This window comes from Sus scrofa, chromosome 4 (assembly GCF_054392235.1).
Source record: "Sus scrofa isolate SSC_HxYL_T2T_F1_AM1 chromosome 4, Sscrofa_HxYL_maternal_Yorkshire_Landrace_v2.0, whole genome shotgun sequence".
NCBI lineage: Eukaryota > Metazoa > Chordata > Mammalia > Artiodactyla > Suidae > Sus > Sus scrofa.
In genome coordinates this window covers 10,271,811-10,289,479 of record NC_139386.1, presented here as the reverse complement: position 1 = coordinate 10,289,479, position 17,669 = coordinate 10,271,811, and the positions used below count along the sequence as shown (strand labels likewise).

The window sequence follows — 17,669 nt, the reverse complement described above, 5'->3', positions numbered from 1 at the left end:
ACAAAGACAAGCCTGCACATCAGCAACAAAAACAGAGGGAGCAGAGTGCCCGGATTTTGCCGTGGGCATGGGCTTGGGCAGGATCGGCGGGAGACCAACGGGGCTCTGCCGAGTTCCTGCCGCTTTCCTCCTTCGTATCAGACAGAGGCTGATGCTAACCATCGCCCTCCTCCGCAGTCTATACCTCGAACGGCTGTCAGAGGAAGGCAGGATTTCAGGCCAGGAAGAAGGAAGGGAAGGGCTGGTCTCGTGGCAAAGCACCGAGGGGGAGGAGGAAAAGGGGGAAGAGGCTCTGAAAGAGCAGTTGGTGCCATTACAATTCTGCCACGCAGACCGGGAGCAGCTCGCCGAATTTTTTCACAAGACCTTTGAAGTTCTGTAAAGAAAATCACCAGGAAACCAGCAGGAATGCAATGTTTCATCTAGTGGATGAAGCGTTGAATTTCTGACGAAAATCACTAGCTCCACAATGCCTAATGTATTCCCATTCTGCAAACCACCCTTGCAAGACAGCTGCCAGAAGGGATCCCACCCCAGCACACCCTTGTCCTTTGAAAAAATGCTTTACGTGTTCGTTGAAATGACATGTATCACAAAAAAGATGCTGTGTCTCAACAAAGACAAGCTGACGCCACTGCATTTCAGAAAGACAAGGTCCTTGGCGGAAAGGAAACGGAACAGGCTTGGGGGTCTGTACAGGACACGTGAGTCCCACCCGGTGTCCCCTCTCTGGAAGGAAAGACCTTACTGCTCTTTGCCGGGGCTGGGCACCTTAGCCCGGGGCACACAGCTGACTCAGAGGCTCCCCCGCTGGCTGGCCAGTGACCCATGAGGCAGCCAGCTGTGGAGGGTTCTGCCCAGCTGAGCAAGGCTTGGCAAACCTTTTGGTCTTAGGACCTCTTTACATCCTGACCGAGTCAGAACATCCCAAAGGGGTTTGTTACCGTCTTAAAGTGGGTTTTATCTATTGATACCGCAAGAGAAATTAAAACTGAGAAACCTTCCAAACTCAAGAACACACATTTAACTGTCAGAGGATGACACCCCTGCCCACCACACCCCCTCTGGAAAATGCCACTAAATATGCATGAGAGAGTAAGAGTGAGTAAGGGCAAATAATGCCTTGTATTATTTTTTAAGAAAATAGTTTTGACCTCACAGGGTCCCTGCATGAGTCCTGGTAACCCCAGAAACCCCAAAGGCCATCCTTTGAGAACCTCTGTATCAGGGGCAATGACAAACAGCTAAGCAGTCAGACTCAGACAAACTCACTCCAGAACTTTTTTTTTCGGTCTTTTTAGGGCCGTAGCTGTGACACATGAAGTTCCCAGGCTAGGGGCTGAATCAGAGCTACGGCTGCCGGCCTACACTACAGTCACAGCAATGCTGGATCCAAGCCTCGTCTGCGACCTACACTGCTGCTCACGGCAACACCGGATCCTTGACCCACTGAGTGAGGCCAGGGATCAAACCCACACCCTCATGGATACTAGTCAGGTTCATAAACCGCTGAGCCACGACGAGAACTCCTTCAGAACTTGTAACAGCAATGAAGGCTTGGACAGTCAAAGCAAGAAAATATGGCAGAGGCTAGAAAAAAAGACAGAGTGATTCCAAAACATTTTAAGACGTTCATGTGTTTTCCAAGTTAAATGATGTTTTTAAAGTTTTAGCATCTATTTATTACTACTATCATCTTAATTCCCAATGAATGGTGCTTCAAAGAGATTACGGAATATCAATTTTGACCTAAGTCTCACATTTAATGGGGACTGGGTTCATTGGTTGCCTCTGATTCCTCCCTGATAATCAACACAACATACTGCTTTTCCAAAAACAAGTCTCCACAGGGTAACAAAAATGAATACACTCCAAAGAGAACCACCGTTAAAAATGATGAATTCTGAACACTAATTAAGCATTCTAGGCCTTCCCAAATAATCAAGTCCTAACCTGTCCATGATAATTAGCAGGAGAAAAAAAAAATAGTTCTTGCAATGGTATGAATGCATCCCCTCAAAATTCATACGATGAAATCCTAACCCCCAATGTGACAGTATTAGGAGGTGGGGCCTTGGGAGGTGATCAGGTCAAGAGGGTGGAGCCCCATGGATGGGATTAGTGCCCTTACAGAGGAGACCCCAGAGAGTCCCCTGACTCCACCTGCCATGTGAGGACACAGCGGGAGACAGCTGTACACGGCCCGGAGCAGGGTTCTCACCAAAGCCTGACCATCGTGGCACCTGATCTTGGATGTGTAGCCTCCAGAGCTGTGAAAAACAAATTTCTGTTGTTTACAGGCCACCACATCTCTGGTACCCTGAACTAAGACAGCTCTATAACCCACTCAGGAAATGAAAGCTAGGTGGGTACGTAGGTGGTAGCGGTTTCCTTCTACCCCCAAAAAATTTAAGCAACAAAGGCTGGAAGAACCTTACCCACAGTCTCTGTGAGAGTTTCCACACCTGTTTTCTTGCATTTCCTTTGGTTTTTATAATAACCTTTGAACTTTCCTCTACCTCCAATCTGAAATCTTTCCCTTGGACAGAAACATTCTCCTTTTCTCCAAAAAATTTAATTTTTTTTATTTTTCGGCCGTACCCATGGTATCTGGAAGTTTCCGGGCCAGGGCTCAAACGCGCACAGGGTCCTTAACCTGCTGCACCACAGGGCAACTTCCTCTCTGCTAAGTTTATACAGTGGCTGGGGCCAGCCTTGCTAACAGGAAGGACTCTATAATCAACTCTACACATAAAAGAGTGCGAACTAGATCCCCATGGGGACGGTGATTGTATCTGCCGTCCAATGGAGCATTTACCACATACCGACACAGACCCTAAGGCGCCCGGAGCCATCATCATCTCACTCTCGCCTCACGTCAATCTTTTCAGTACCTACCAGACAAATTCTACGGATGAGGGAACAGGCTCAGAGGGGCAGGCAGCTTGCCCTGAATCACTGAGGCCCTGAGGCACCCCTCAGACTAAGGAGTTCATGAGGCTTCACTTGCATCCGCTCACTCACCCTCCCAACAGCCTCCTGCAACAGGACAGCATAAATACTCCAGCGGTGCTAGGAACTGGCACCTAAGCCACAGAGAAGTTAGTAACGTGCCCCAAATAGCAGAGTTAGTAAGTGGCCATGAACAATGCCTACCTTAAATGGTGGTGGCAGCGGGAGGGGGGTTAAAGGAGCAGCCACAGTTCAGTTAGAATGGCATCTAACACACAGCAAATACTTTAGAAAAACTAGAGGCTACAATGAGAGTATCCCGCATACAAGAAGGGTTCCACAAAGAGCAGCCAGAAGCAGCGACAGAGGATGTGTGTCAGGTGAATCAAGAGGGGCCCCTCCTCCAAGAGCACTCTCCCAAGGCGCTGCGGTGCCCACTGCCACCCCGGCCAACCTTCTGCCTTTTCTCGCTGACTCTAGCTGGCCCTGCACTTCTGGGTGGGACCTCTTCATTCCTGCTACTAAGAGCCTGCAAGGGGGTGTGGTGGAAAAGGAACATGCTGGGCGGCAGGGGCCCCGGTCCCATCACCCTGACTGCGGGGACCGCTCTGAGGCTGGGTTTCCCCAGCTGCACACCGAGGGCAGTCACCACTCCCCTGCCACGCCAACGCGGACATCCTGCTGCTGTTCTGCCAGCTTGTGGCTCTGACATCTCACAGGCCTCCTTGGCAAGGCCCCCCCAGGAGAGCTGCTGTTGGGCTCTTTCTGCTAAGTGCTTGAGCCAGAATTGAGCCTGACAATCAAGCTCACTGGGCTGGGGAGCATCTGAGCACTTACAAGCCCCTTCGTCCTCCGCTTTGGCCATGCAGCAGTCAGAGCAGCAACCGAGGACACAGTGGGAAGTGAGTCCTCAAGTTCAAGGAATGCTAGGCCAGCTGAACAAGTACAGATGGAGCGACCCGTCCCCAGGGAGACTTTTAAAGGAAAAAGATGGTCTTCCTTGTAGAAGAAGCCACTGTCCCAGAGTCACCTCACCAGGGATCAACACCTAACTGGCACTCACTCAATGTGAGACTTTAAGCAAGTTAACTTCTCTGAGCTAGGGTCACTTTATCAGTACCTCTCAATGTCAGACAGCAGACACAGAAATTCTCTCAACTGTCAGGTGCCACGCAAACCTAAGATGCTGGGAACCTTCTCGGCTGTTAAAGGGCGGTGCTGCGGAAAAGAGAGACAGATCAGTTAGGTCCTGGTAGAGACCCGATTTTAAGAGTCAGCAAATGTACACGTCATCTCGAACAGAGCAGCTAACAAGGAAGAGTGGGACGTGGGGAAGGGGAGGGGCACAGGTGGCCAGTGTGGCTTCACAAGGTCCAGTCCGGGGTGAGTCTCTTCCACCTGAAGGTGGTGTGTTCTCTGATGAGGTTCCAGAATTTTTAAAGTTGGTTTCCTTCCTGCCAAAACCCCCTTAGGGCTCAAACACAAAGAAAATCAATTACTCAAAACATAAAGCACAATGCAATGATCCGTAAGTGCTGAAATCAATAAAAACACTCATTTAAAGAGATGTGCCCGGTTCTTCTGTGCCCTGAAGTGGGCACGGGCTGCAAACTGCAGGCTGATGAAAACTCTCAATGATCTGGAAAATGTGGCTCATCTCGGCGACCTCTAAGGCACCTTCCGCCTCCAAAATGCCAAGAAGACATTATGTCCCCTGACCTTTTACACGTTCTGACACCCCTCCCCAGTGTCTGGTCAATTCTACGGACAATACCTCTCCCAGACTTTCTTTAACCTCCAATCTCCACACAGAGCCAGGGTCACCTTGGCCTCATTCTTCAGGGCCCCTCACTGCGTGGGCGTGCATGCTCATTTGTTCACTTAAATGGGGTATGTCCTGGAGTTCCTGTCGTGACTCAGCAGTTGATAAATGTGACTAGCATCCATGAGGACGCAGGTTCCATCCCTGGCCTCGCTCAGTGGGTTAAGGATCCAACGTTGCCGTGAGCTGTGGTGTAGGTCACAGACGCAGCTTGGATCCTGAGTTGTCTGGCTGTGACGCAGGCCGGTGGCTGCAGCTCCGATTGGACCCCTAGCCTGGGAACTTCCATATGCTGTGGGTGAGGCCCTAAAAAACAAAAAAAAAAAAGCAAAACAAAAATGGGGTTCATCCTTCTGGCTCCCAGTCTTTGGGGATTAACAAATCACTAAGTCAAACAAAACAAAACAAAACAAAACAAATCACTAAGTCAAAGCCCTGTCCTCAAAACAGGAATAGGAGAGGCTCAGAACCAGCACTGCCACGCAAAGAAAAGGCTGAGCTGAGTGGCTGGAGAAGGGAATGACTCTACAGGATTCCCCATTTTCCAAGCAGCTCACACAGTCGTGAGAAAGAACGGTGACTGCAAGAAAAAGGGAACTTCCCAGGGCCTGGAACATCGGAGACGGACTGACATAGCAATTATCCTACAAGAGTCAAACGGGGTTAGGCCCTCGGGGAGCAGCCACTGCTGCTTCAGAAATAAACACAAATTAACTCACCCTGGGTAACAATTTATGCTGTGTGGGGCAAATCCCTCTACCTCCTCATGCTTCTAGGAGAAAGAGCGCAAGCAGAAATTAAATATCTGACTAATTATATATGCGGTATTCATATTCTTGTCCTTAAGGCAGAAAATATATTTTAAGAGTTCCCATCATGGCTCAGCAGAAATGAACTCAACTAGTATCCACGAGGACACGGGTTCGATCCCTGGCCTTGTTCAATGGGTTAAGGCTCTGGTGTTGCCGTGAGCTGTGGTTTAGGTCACAGACGTGGCTCAGATCCTGAGTTGCTGTGGCTGTGGTGTTGGCCGGCAGTTGTATCTCCGGCTGGATCCCTAGCCTGGGAACCTCCATGGGCCTCACATGTGGCAAGAAAGAAAGAAAGGAAGAATGAAAATGTATGCATATATTTTTAAACTATGAATTTACAAATTTTCATTCCATGTCTACAGTTTTTTTTTAACAGGCTAGAATGCCTAAGACAGTGGAGTCGAACAAATCTGGTTTGAGGCTTCGCTCTGCCATAAACCAGTTGTGCAAATGGAGCATTTATTGATCTTCCCTTAACATTTACCTCCTACCAAGGACAGAAACTCCTGCAAAGCTGTTTTAAGGATTAGAAATCTGTGACCTCAGCACAGTACCAGGCTCCAAAGAAAAGCTTAATAAATTGTGGCTACTATACTATTATAATGATTCCTGAAAGCTCCTTCAGGCTGTCAAGCATGGCAATGGATGTGAAAACATTTCCAGAAGTCTTCATAGTAAAAGCCTAGGGGTTTGGTTTTGTTTTTTCCAGAGAGGGCTGTAATGGAGTGGGGTTTCTGTTTTGCTTTGACTGATATTCAGTGTGACTTAGTAAGGCTACATGGTTTTAGGGGTGTTAGTAGATCAAACTAAATCACTAAGACAAGTGACTTGATACATTGTGGCAGGAAGTGAATTTGTCACTAAACCCCCGTCAGCTCCAGGTAGAGCCCCAGTGTGCCCGGGAAGGCACAGGGCAGGAGGCAGGGCACCCTGCTCGCCCACATGGGTGTATGATTCTGTGTCACAGCATCAGGCACCTGTCCATTTCTCGTGCCTAGAAGAGAAAGCTTGAGGAAGAGCATAGGGTCCCGCACCAGCAGACGTGACCAGCAGCAGGTGTGGGATCCAGGGTCAGAACTGCAACGCCCAGTGGGAGAGAGGGGAGACCTGGAGACGACACAGATTTCAGTCAGAAGCTCAGCTCTTTCCCTTCATCAGTATAACCTGAGCCAGGAAGACGCCCACTGCCAAGCCTCAGGCTCCTCATCCCAAAACTCAAGTATCACTCATATATCGACGTAGGGTGAGGACCGAATGATACGCGTCAGTGGCCTGGCACCTCTCTGAGTCTCTGTTTCCACAATCTGTGACACGGGGACCTGAGAACCCACGTTGTGAGGTTGATGTGAAGACCGAATTCCGCCATGTGTTACTGCATCGGGCGTAATTAGCCCAAGGCCGTCCATCTACCAGATAACTAGCGTTCCGGCACCAAGGGTTCACTAGCAGACTTTAGGAAATTCTTGGAAACAAAAAGGCAAACAGGAAAAGCATGTATTTATGTAATAACTTACTAACCAATAAGAGGAAAAGGGGCAGCAAGACACCAGGGATTCAAACTGAGACTCAGGGAATGTGGCATTTTTTTCTAAGGGGTCACTGGACCGATACATTGGGCAGACAGCCAGCTGTTCTGTAAGGTGTGAGGGGATCCCCATGCTTACCACCTAGAACTATCTGGAACCGCCCCACCTCCTCGTGCGGCCTGAGCGCCCGATCCTGCTGGGTGGGCAGCACCCCGTGGAAGCACACACAGCTCTGGGACCAGTGAGCCTTCTGCGGGGACGCCTTTCAGGCTTGAGCAGCTGAAAGGCTCCTCGGGGAGCTTCTCTCCCGGGACACAGGTGAAATCAGACTTTGGAAGGAAGACGTGTGTCCTGGGACCCTCGGAGACAGCAAGGAGGATGAAAAAGGGCACCAGGTGGGCGAGGGTGACACCCAGTCATGAAAAGACCATGGGCCTTAGAGACTCCAGCTTCCCACACTGAGTGCACGCCCTGCTCAAGCCCGGCTACTTCCCGAGGCGCAGTCTCCTCATCTGCAACATGCAGTGCGTGCAGCTGACCTTCCAGAGCCTCCGAGGACTCTGAGACAGCACAGGCCTGGGAGTACTCGGCACAGAGGCCAGGACCCTGTACCGAGAGTCACCCCTGACGTGCAGAGGTCTACTCTGAGCTGAAATCCCCCTGGAGAAATGCTCCAGAAAGCCGCTGGTTTGATCCCCTGGGGAAGCAGAGGCCCAGCACCTTCAGAGGCGATCTCAGAGGGAAGGTCTGGCCGCTCTGAAAACTTCAGAGCTGAGAACACACCAGCCCAGCAAACCACCCATAGTTGGGTTTCCAGGTGAGCCCAGGAAAACCTTAAGAACCCAGCAGGGAACAATTCACATGACAAAATGATGCCGCCCCCTAGCCAAGGGCCAACATCTGAAATACAACTTGGCTTCTTTAAAAAAAAAAAAAAAAATGTACACGCCAATCCTCAGCCAGGACAAGTTAAGCTGCTTCTAAGGGCACCTTCCTGTCCTCAGGTTACCACCTAGGCCCTTGCCCCCCGTCAAGCCCACCTGACTTCTGAAGGAGCCCCTCTCTCCCAAACACCTGCCACCCACCACCTACTTCGCAGCCGGTGGGGAGAAGCAACCCCCCAACCCGCTCATTCACAACCGTGGGTGGAGGACGAGGCAGGACCTGGGTCTGAGATCCAAAGGAGCTGGAGAGGTGGCCCAGGGGGCTACGAGGGAAGAGAGGGCGAAAGAAGAGGAGCTGGCGGAGGCTGGGGGACACCCGTCGAGGAGCCCGAGGGCCTCCAGGTCCGCTCCCTGCACATCCCCCTTCCGTGGGGAAGGCTTTTTCTTTATTCCTAAACCCTCAAGGCACAGGCCTTCACAGACCTGGTTCCACGGCAAGTGGGGATTTGGGCAGAGAGGCTACACGAGCAAAGAAGTCACCTCGAGGCCCAGATGTCGCCGGTTCTCAGCTCTTCACGCCCACGGCTGCACAACCAGACAGCAAACACCCGCATCCCTCTCTTCACACCCGCAGCAACAGCCGGCAGCCGCCGCCTCTGGGAGGGCAACGCACAGCTCAGGCCAGCCTTTTCCTCTGGAGAAACTCTTTAAGTCAAGGCTTCGCTCAAGGCTGTCCCTACCTGGGAAAAAGCTCATTCACAGGCTGGGAAAAAGCTCATTCGCAGGCTGCCAGGGACTGGGGTGTAACACGACCAGATCACCTCTGGGGGGAGTCCGGCTATATGACAACCGGATCAGAAATTCATGAATCCACCTGATGCCTCACCCACGAATTCTCCTTCTAGGAATCGCCCCCAGGGCAGCCACACTCACTGCTGGGGCAACTGCGGAGCCAGCTACTTAAAACCCAAGCTCCTGAGTTGGGGGTCACTTAGGGGAAGGAGGGAGACGCCGTTAACATCACGATGTGCCTGAGGACTTTTTAATGACATGGGGAGATGCTCGCCATGGGTTAAAGGAAGAGAGGCAGGAGGAACGCCTGAAGTGACAGACAGGCGAGGCCGGCCCCAGCTGGTGGGATTATGGATGACTTTTAAATTCCCCTTTTTTTATGCTCGTCCATGTTTTCCACAAAGGGAATACCTTCCTTTTATTCTCAATATGAAAAAATTACTGGGGATGAGAGTATGCTAAGAAGAGACTGCAGCACACGTTACACGACACCAGAGAGCTGCAAGCGCATCCCGACGATAGGAGATGCTTCGGCACAAACACCTCCCATCCGCCACAAATAAATTACAAAGCAAAAAGGGGGTCGCCCACGGATTCAAGAAACTTTAAATCTATGTCGGTCAAATTGACCACATGGATCGCATTTGGATCCTGATTTGAACAAATTACTTTAAAGAAAACAGGAAATCTGAACACTGACTGAATACTTAATGCTCTATTGAGAAAACATTCATTGTTTGATGTGATTATTATACTTATTGTGGTTCCGTGCTGCTGTTGTTTTCAACTCCTTATGTTTTAAGGAAGGCTATATACTAGATTATTTATGCATGAAATGAAACAGTGTCTACGACTGCTTCCAAAAATCAAGGTGGGAGGAGGCAGAAATGAAAAGAGGACAGGCCAAAGTGGACCACCGCTGAAGCTGGGTGACAGGTGACAGGTACGGAGAGGTTCAGGCTGGTCTCTCTACTTCTGTGTACGTGTGAAAGTCACAAACCAACAAGCTAAAACAGAAACACGCCCAAAGGAAAAACCATTTGAACAACTGAGCTACTACGGAAAAGGAAAAACGAGGCTACACAAGCCATTTGAGTGGGTAGAGGGGAATCTAAAAATGCAAAGTACTACAAAGGTGCCCAATAATAAAATCCATTTTTTTTTAAGTCAAAAGGTATTCTTTTAAGTTAAAAATCACTTGGCGAAACATCTCATAGGTGTGTCTCTTTCAGACACTGAACCACTTGGGGGCGGGGGGCACAACATAGGAGACTGGAAGGCAGAAGTGACCTCAAGCTTCGGCTACTTATTCAACGTTGTGACAAGTCATTTTAACTTTCTGAGCCTCTGTTTCCTCATCTGTCAAATGTGGAAACGGGAGTTCTGTTGCCTTACCAAGGGCTGTGGATGCAATGAGACAACACACATGAAAGCACTTTGTAAGCAGCTATAACGGATACAGAAATGCTGGCGAGTTAACCCAGAGGAGAACTGCTCATAAAATCACATGCTTCACTCCTCGCCATTTGTAAAGAAAAATCAGAGAGGTCAGCTCTTTTTGAAAACACCAATTCTCTCCGTAATCATCATGAACTGGCTGCCCCAGTTGATGGATGTAAATTATCCAAATTTAAATGCCTCCCATTCAACGTAAAGGAAACACAAATCATCTGGAGGGAAAATGCCTTCTCTTCCCCTGGAGGAGGCAGGTCTTGTTTGTGTGTCTATGCATGTGTGTTTCCATTGAGAAGGTCAATGCCAACACGACTGTCCCCTGGTCCCCCGCACTTTGCAGCTAAATTACAACAAAGTAAGGCTGGCCAGAGACGGGGCGGGTGCGGGCTCTGGAGCCCCACATACCTGGGTGTGAATCCTCTCTCCATTATTTATCAGCTGGGTGTCGTGAGGGTCAGAAATAGCACATTTCTCAGTTATTTCTGTACTCGGTACAGAGCTGGAACACAAAAGTCAGAGTGCTCGCTGCTTCTGAAGCTGCTAATCCACTGAAAGACTGTAGGTTGCAGACACGAGAAGACCAGACCAAAAATTCAGCTCAGCATCCAGGTCTGCCATGGATCTGTGGCAAGAGCTTCAGGAAATTCAGCAACGGGCGGTTTTTCCAAATGCTCTACCCAACTGGTAGGCGTACAACTGAAGTCCAGAGAGGAGGGAGACAACAGGTCTTGGAAGACTTTTCCCAGACCTGCCCTCGGCAAGCATCGATCAAGGGCAATTTCAATGTAGCCTTCATTATATACCCTCATTAGTCAAATCTCTGAGTGACAAGCAGGTTAAAGGGAGGGACCTCCTCCCTCAAGATCGGTACAGTCTAGTAGAAGGGGCTACATGTATGAACGGGAGCAAGTACATAACGCAGTTAATTAGCCTGTCGGGGGGGGGGTGGGATTTGATTTCTGTGACCATCCAGTTGGTATTTAATATCCTGTCAGGAAGTTCTTATTCAGCGCTAACCTAAATCTCTCATGCTTCAGCTGAAGCCTATTTCCTGACTGTTCTATGTCATTTGCATTCCATTCTCACTATAAAGCACTTTTGTCTTGAGAACTAGTCTGAGGTAAAAGAGCACGGAGTGGTCTGAATCCTTTCTAAGCCTGGGCTGTCATCTGAAAAATGGGGAAACCGCACCCCCCCCCCCATAGAGCTGTCGGAAGGATTAAATGAAGTGACACGATGTGTGTGAGGCATTCAGCCCAGTGCCCAGCACGGAGCAGGTGCTTAACTGCAGTAGTGGCAGATTCTGAATTTGTTCAAACTCTGTTACTCAAAATGCAGACGAAGCCTTGGGACAGTGACAGCGTTATCTGCCTTGGCCCCACTTTAGGTACCGGGAGGCAGTGCATTCAGCTGCAATGCCTTGAAAAATATTACTATTATTAAAGCAGCAGCAGCTGTCGGACCAGCAGTGAACGCTTACTCCGATGTGCACTTCGTGGAAATAAGGAGTGTCTCATTTTATATAAGTGCTGGTAATGTGAATAAACATTACAAGGGAAAGGAACGAGGCTACATTTTAAGAAATGATTAATGAAACGTAAAAGAAAATGCCCCACACCTCAAAACAGCAAAGACACTCCAATTTTATTGTGTGTCTAAGTGGTCACGGAAGGAAAACTGCTGGCCCCCGTCAGACCAGACCTTCGGTGGGGGGGGGGGCGCCAATCAAGCCAGACCACTTCCCCGCAGAGCCGAGCCCGGCTGCCCAGTGGCCCCGGGTATCTGGGGAGGTTATTTCCGGGCACCATGTCATCGCTGTGGGTTTAAACGCAGCGGCGTGTCCCTCCTCTGCCCACACCCTGTGCAGAATGTTGGTCTTCCGCGACCACATCAGGAAAGCTGCAACTAGGCAGCGCAGTGCCCTGACCACAGCCCTTCAAAATGTCCCAAATGACTAGAGCGGAGGAGGTCACGGGGAGGTGAGACTCGCAGAGGGAAGTCCAGCGAAGCTAACACTCCCGGTGCCACAGCCTGACCTTCCCCGAGGGTCCTCCCGACCACCCCTCGAGGGACTGGGGTCTCCACTTCCGCTCTCACTCCGGAGGAGGAGGACGCTGCTGGACTAGAAGACCTGGATCCTGGTCCCATCGCCCTGGGGGAGCCGGGTGACAGAGGGTGCTTCCCTGCCCTTGAACCCTTCTCTGAGGACCACCTTCATGCCCAGACCTGCTGAAGAGGGACCCCTGACCGATCAGGAGCGCCCCCTCCCCAGCCTTGTCAGCTGACTGCATCCGTGGTGGTCTCCTGACCCAGCTGGGCCAACCCCGTCCTCCCTCCCAGTCAGGCACGGCGGCTCAACTGGGGGGGGGCACCAGAGCCGGGGAGCTGGGAGGGCCAAGGATGCCCATCTCTACCACTGGCTCCAAAGAGAATGACCTCACTTCCTACCGTTCCTGCCCTCACGTGCCATAAAATACCCCACGAGTCTTTACAATAAACCCTCACTTTGCCTGAACGGCTGTATCCTGTTCTGTTGGGGGGAAGCAGGATCTGTGACTTAACAAAAGAGCCTGACACACTTGGGCTTTCTGGGCCTTGGCCTCCTCATCCATAGCACGGAGGAGCTGGATCAACGGTCTCTAGGGCCTTTTTCACTTTTGTCGAGTGTCCTTTGTAACAACCCCCAGCACTGGGGACGCGGCCATCCCTGCCGTAGGCCGTGAGCACAGCGCAAGAAAAATACACGGTATCCAGGTTCTATTGATGAGAGAAAGCGCCTCGAAGAGCTTGTGTTTCTCTCCATCCAAATCACACCCGGCGAGGAGGGTAAGGGAGGGTCCGGCTGGACCTGGCTGCTCTGCTCTCTGCACCCCTGCCATCAAGGACAATCAGCCTCTCTGGGGCTTCAGCTCCCAGGGGCCGAAGGCTGGGATTTTGTTCCCCTAGCTTCTGGGTGGCTAAACTGGGTGCTGTCTTATCAAAGGCACATGTATTCCAGTTCTTTCAGGAAAATTATACCATAGCCTTGGCGCAAAGATTCAGTTCTTATGTAAGTGACCACAAAGAGCATCACGACACAGGGCTGCTCAGGAGGGGCTCTGGGCTGGGAGAACCAGCTGTGAACGCCCGAATTCTGTTAAGACCAAGCAGCGTCGAGGGCCTCGGGTCCGACCCAAGCCCTGCCCCACAATGGACACGCATTCCACCGACACCAAAGAGGTTCTGAGGCACACAGAAATGCAAATTCAAGGATAGATCCTTTTCACGTCAAGGCGCCTGCCTCCAAACCAAAATAGAATTCCTTGTGGTCTCAGTGCTTCAAGCTGTAATCAGTAAAGCAAACAACCCAGCTGCCACGCTCGTCCTGGTCAGGGCCAAGGCATTCATGCTGCCCCCAGCACTTCCCCACAAATGACCAAAACTAAATACCTGCATTTATTATGTACCAAAGAGGCTCTTTACCCCAAGACCCCGGGAAAAATCAGAAGGGGCAGCGCTGTCCCAGCTCCTTGCACCAATGGAAGGGATCTGGCAGACGGGGGTCAGTGGGAGAAGCAGACAAAGAATTGGCAGTGCCACAGGAAGCAGAGCCCATCGGGCTGGCGTAGGTCGAAGGAGCAGCACTGGTCACAGTCCCCTAACTTCAGAGCACACCACCAAGGGCTGAGTATACAGTAAAACTGAGCTGACCCCCCGTTTCAGATCAAGTTGGCTTTGACCATGACCTCCAGAGCTCAAAGAATTCAGTGCTGCCCTAGTCCCCTCTCCAGTCCCATCTGCACCTCCACCATCCAGGTCCCCCAAGGCACGAGCTGGCTGCGTCCCTGCCCTCATCACCCGCCCTTCCAGAAACGAATCTACCAAGTCTCAGCTACACATTGTCCAGTCCAGTAATAATAAACTGTGACAGCAGTGGGAAGAAGAACAATCATTTATAGAGCCCTTCCCATGCCCGGCGCAGCTCCAAGCACTTCAGAGTCCCCGGCTCACTGAGACGTAGTGTCCCCAGGAGGACACTAAGACACAGCAAGGTTCGGTGACTTGCCTGACATACACTGGTCCATAACAGGGCTGCCATTAAGCTCGGCAAGGGAGCTTTGGCCTCCTCGGCCTGAATGTCGCCACTGGTCCACAGGGGTGAGAACTCCGCCCAGCTCCCCATCGAGGAATGCTTCTCACCGCCCCACAGGAGGAAGGCTGACTAATCTGACAGGTCGGACCTTGGCACACAGGGCCGCATTTTACCAGCGATGAAGTCATCTGATGAGTGTCTCACGTGCATGATACACTCAAAACAATGCCATTTACTTCCCAAGTAGGAAACTGAGGCTTAGATGCAAAAGCCATCTCCATTCAATGCATCACTTGCTCATGTTTGGATAATACACGTGGGAATGGCGCCAGGGTCTGCCTCTAGTCCCCAAATGACTAGGTGACATAAATGGAAACCACCTTTCTGAGGCTCATTTGACTCCCAGACACAAAGGCAAGGTCTGGGAGTGTGTGGACACCCACCACCACAAACGCTTCTAATGAAAGCCTCCTAGCCCCACATCAGGAAGGGCTGCTGGGGCCTCCCACAGTACGTCATGTGAGACCAGGACTTGTTATCAGACAGGCTAGCAAGATCAGGTTCCCAAATTCAGGTTCGCTCTCTACTCCTACCTGAAAGCACTGAATGGCACTAAAACAAGGCACTGAAAGAGCCCCAGGACATCCCCCATCCCCAAACTCCTTCTCTCCCGGCTCTAGAAATCAATTGAAGATAAGAAAAATTATCAGGAGACATCTGCAAGACAAAAAAACCCAAAACAAAACCCTGGCAGACAAAAGAAGAAATAGAAAGGCTTCTAAATTCAGAAACCCTGCATTTTTAGGGCATTTAGTGCCTTGGGCAAGTCATTTTACCTGGCAGAGCCTTGGTTCATTCAAGAATGATAAAAATGCTACCAGACAAGGTTTTATTAGATAGTAGATGTGGATAACTACTACTTAGGTTTTTTAACTAACTACTTTAGGTCTTTTAAACCCTAAAGACGTGTATAAAAGGTAAACAGCATTAGCTTGGACTAGCCAGCTAACAGGTTTGAGCTTTGTTTTAGAAAGAGCCGGAGTCCTGGTATATAAAGGAAGTTTCTCTTTGCTTCTGCAGGCAAATTTCTTCTTCGCTCACTGGCCTTGGCTGGTTCTGTCCCGAGAACACTCATCCCAAGTACCTCCAGACTGGAGGATGAGCCACAGGAGCCCAGAATTCTGCATGGGACAGCGGCATCCAGGGAAGGCCAGTTCACCTTTTGTTGTTTTCAAGAGTTCAAGGACAAAGAAAGCCTGTTTTCCTTACCTTAAGCAATGCACAAGACCAACCCTGATTTTATCTAAACTCTTCCTGAGACTTGTTTTTCTGTAAGACTACAACCAAGTTTTAGTGGCCCCTATATAAAGACGCACTTCCTATCAAGTTTACCAACTTTCAACGTCCAAGAGAAGTAAAGCAGCTGCATTCGAGAACACTGAGAACTTCTGAACAGGATCAGACTCCAGGCCCTGGCCACGCAGGCCCTAAGGGTGAGATTCCCGGGAACAACACTTGCGGACTTGAGAGAGTTTATCAAAGACTGATGACCTCTGGTCATCACTATGGAAGAACATGCCCAAGAGATCATGGATAAACATGAAAAACTTACATGGGGAGAAAGGAAACACCTTCGGATGAAGTCTGACTGGTATGCGGGGGACACTCTGGCAATGGGATGAATTCCCAAACCCTCTCTTTCCTGTTGTGGGATGTTGGGCAAAAGACTTAATGACAGTAACAGTCCAGTAATAGCAGGGTGAACATCAGCATGAAATGACAGTGCGTATGGGGCTTCTACCCAGTAGGAACCCTAAAAACTGCTGACTGCTGTTACTGTGAAACAGACCTTGACAATGAATCTACATTCTACACTTTCGTTCATTTCTTCATCCAGCCAAACACACATATCTACCTCTTCAGCAAGGACACAGGCTAACACAAGCTAGCCTCTGATGCAAGACCCAGCCTTGACTGTCAGTCCTTCCTTAAGGAAGCTTTTAGACCGTGTGCTTCCTGAGGGCAGCCTTGTTCATTTTAGTACCTGAGGGTCCAGCACACTGGGGGCGCATGTTGTCAGGCACTGGGTAATTTGTATGTCAACTGGATGAGTGATTGTGGGGTGCTGTTTGTGTTGCTGGGGTGACTGTCCTGGGTTATTTCCCCCACCCTACAAGCTGTCCCTTTCTACCTGTTACACGGCCCGGTATATCTCTTTCTCAAAGACCAATAGTTTCTCCACAACCTAATCCAAGTATGTGACCCTCCCAACGCCTTCACGAGGATTAGCTACGTGACTTGCACATAGCAAGTGCTCCCCAAATGTGCCAAGGACAAATGAACCTTTCCACAGAAAAGAAACTCATGGACTTAGAGAACAGACTTGTGGTTGCCAAGGGGGAGTGGGAGGGAATGGGATGGACTGGGTATCTGGGGTTAACAGATGCAAACTATTGCATTTAGAATGGATAAGCAATGAGATCCTGCTGCATAGCACTAGGAACTATACCTAGTTATTTGTGATGGAGCATGATGGAGAAAAATGTGAGAAAAAGTATATACGTGTGTGTGTGTGTGTGTGTGTGAGAGTGTGAGAGAGAGAGAGAGAGAGAGACTGGGTCATTTTGCTGAACAACAGAAAATTGACAGAACACTGTAAACCAACTATAATACAAAAAAGAAAACTCACAGAGTTCCCTTCGGGGCTCAGTGGTTAACGAACCCAATGAGGAACCATGAGGATGCAGGTTTGATCCCTGGCCCTGCTCAGTGGGTCAAGGATCTGGCACTGCCGTGAACTATGGTGTAGGTCACAGATGTGGCTCGGATCTGGCATTGCTGTGGCTTTGGCTGTGGCAGGCAGCTACAGCTCCAATTAGACCCCTAGCCTAGGAACCTCCATATGCCATGGGTGCAGCCCTAAGAAGCAAAAGATAGAGAAAAATAAAACTCATTATTAAAAAAAAAAAAATGTGCTGAGTGACTGCTGTTCCTGGATAATGTCCGAATAAGTTCCAATGCTTGAATCTGCAAAAAATCTGAACGCACAGGGGGAGGAAAGTGTATTGAAGTAACATGACTGTGAAGCACTCCCTGGAATGTGAACATAAAGAAAAACTAAGCCACTTAGGAACCTTGGCATCTCTGTTTCATGAGACCAAAATGAGAAAGGGCAGTAAAACTACAGAACCAATGAACGATGCCTTTGGAGACATTTAGAAGGTCTATTTTATGTCTTCACTGTTTAGGATTTCTCAACGCCACTTACTAGCCGTTTGACCCTCGGGACAAATCACTTCATCTCCCTAGGCCTCAGTTCTCTCCGGAAAATGGAGATAGCAACTGTCCCTCCGT

At 49.9% G+C, this 17,669-nt stretch overlaps 1 protein-coding gene across 10 annotated transcripts in view; it reads right to left on the bottom strand.

Annotated features, from left to right (window-relative positions):
* The window catches only part of ASAP1 (ArfGAP with SH3 domain, ankyrin repeat and PH domain 1), a 344,867-nt gene that overhangs the window by 244,064 nt on the left and 83,134 nt on the right, over positions 1–17,669 (bottom strand). The gene's annotated exons all lie outside the window — the stretch shown is intronic.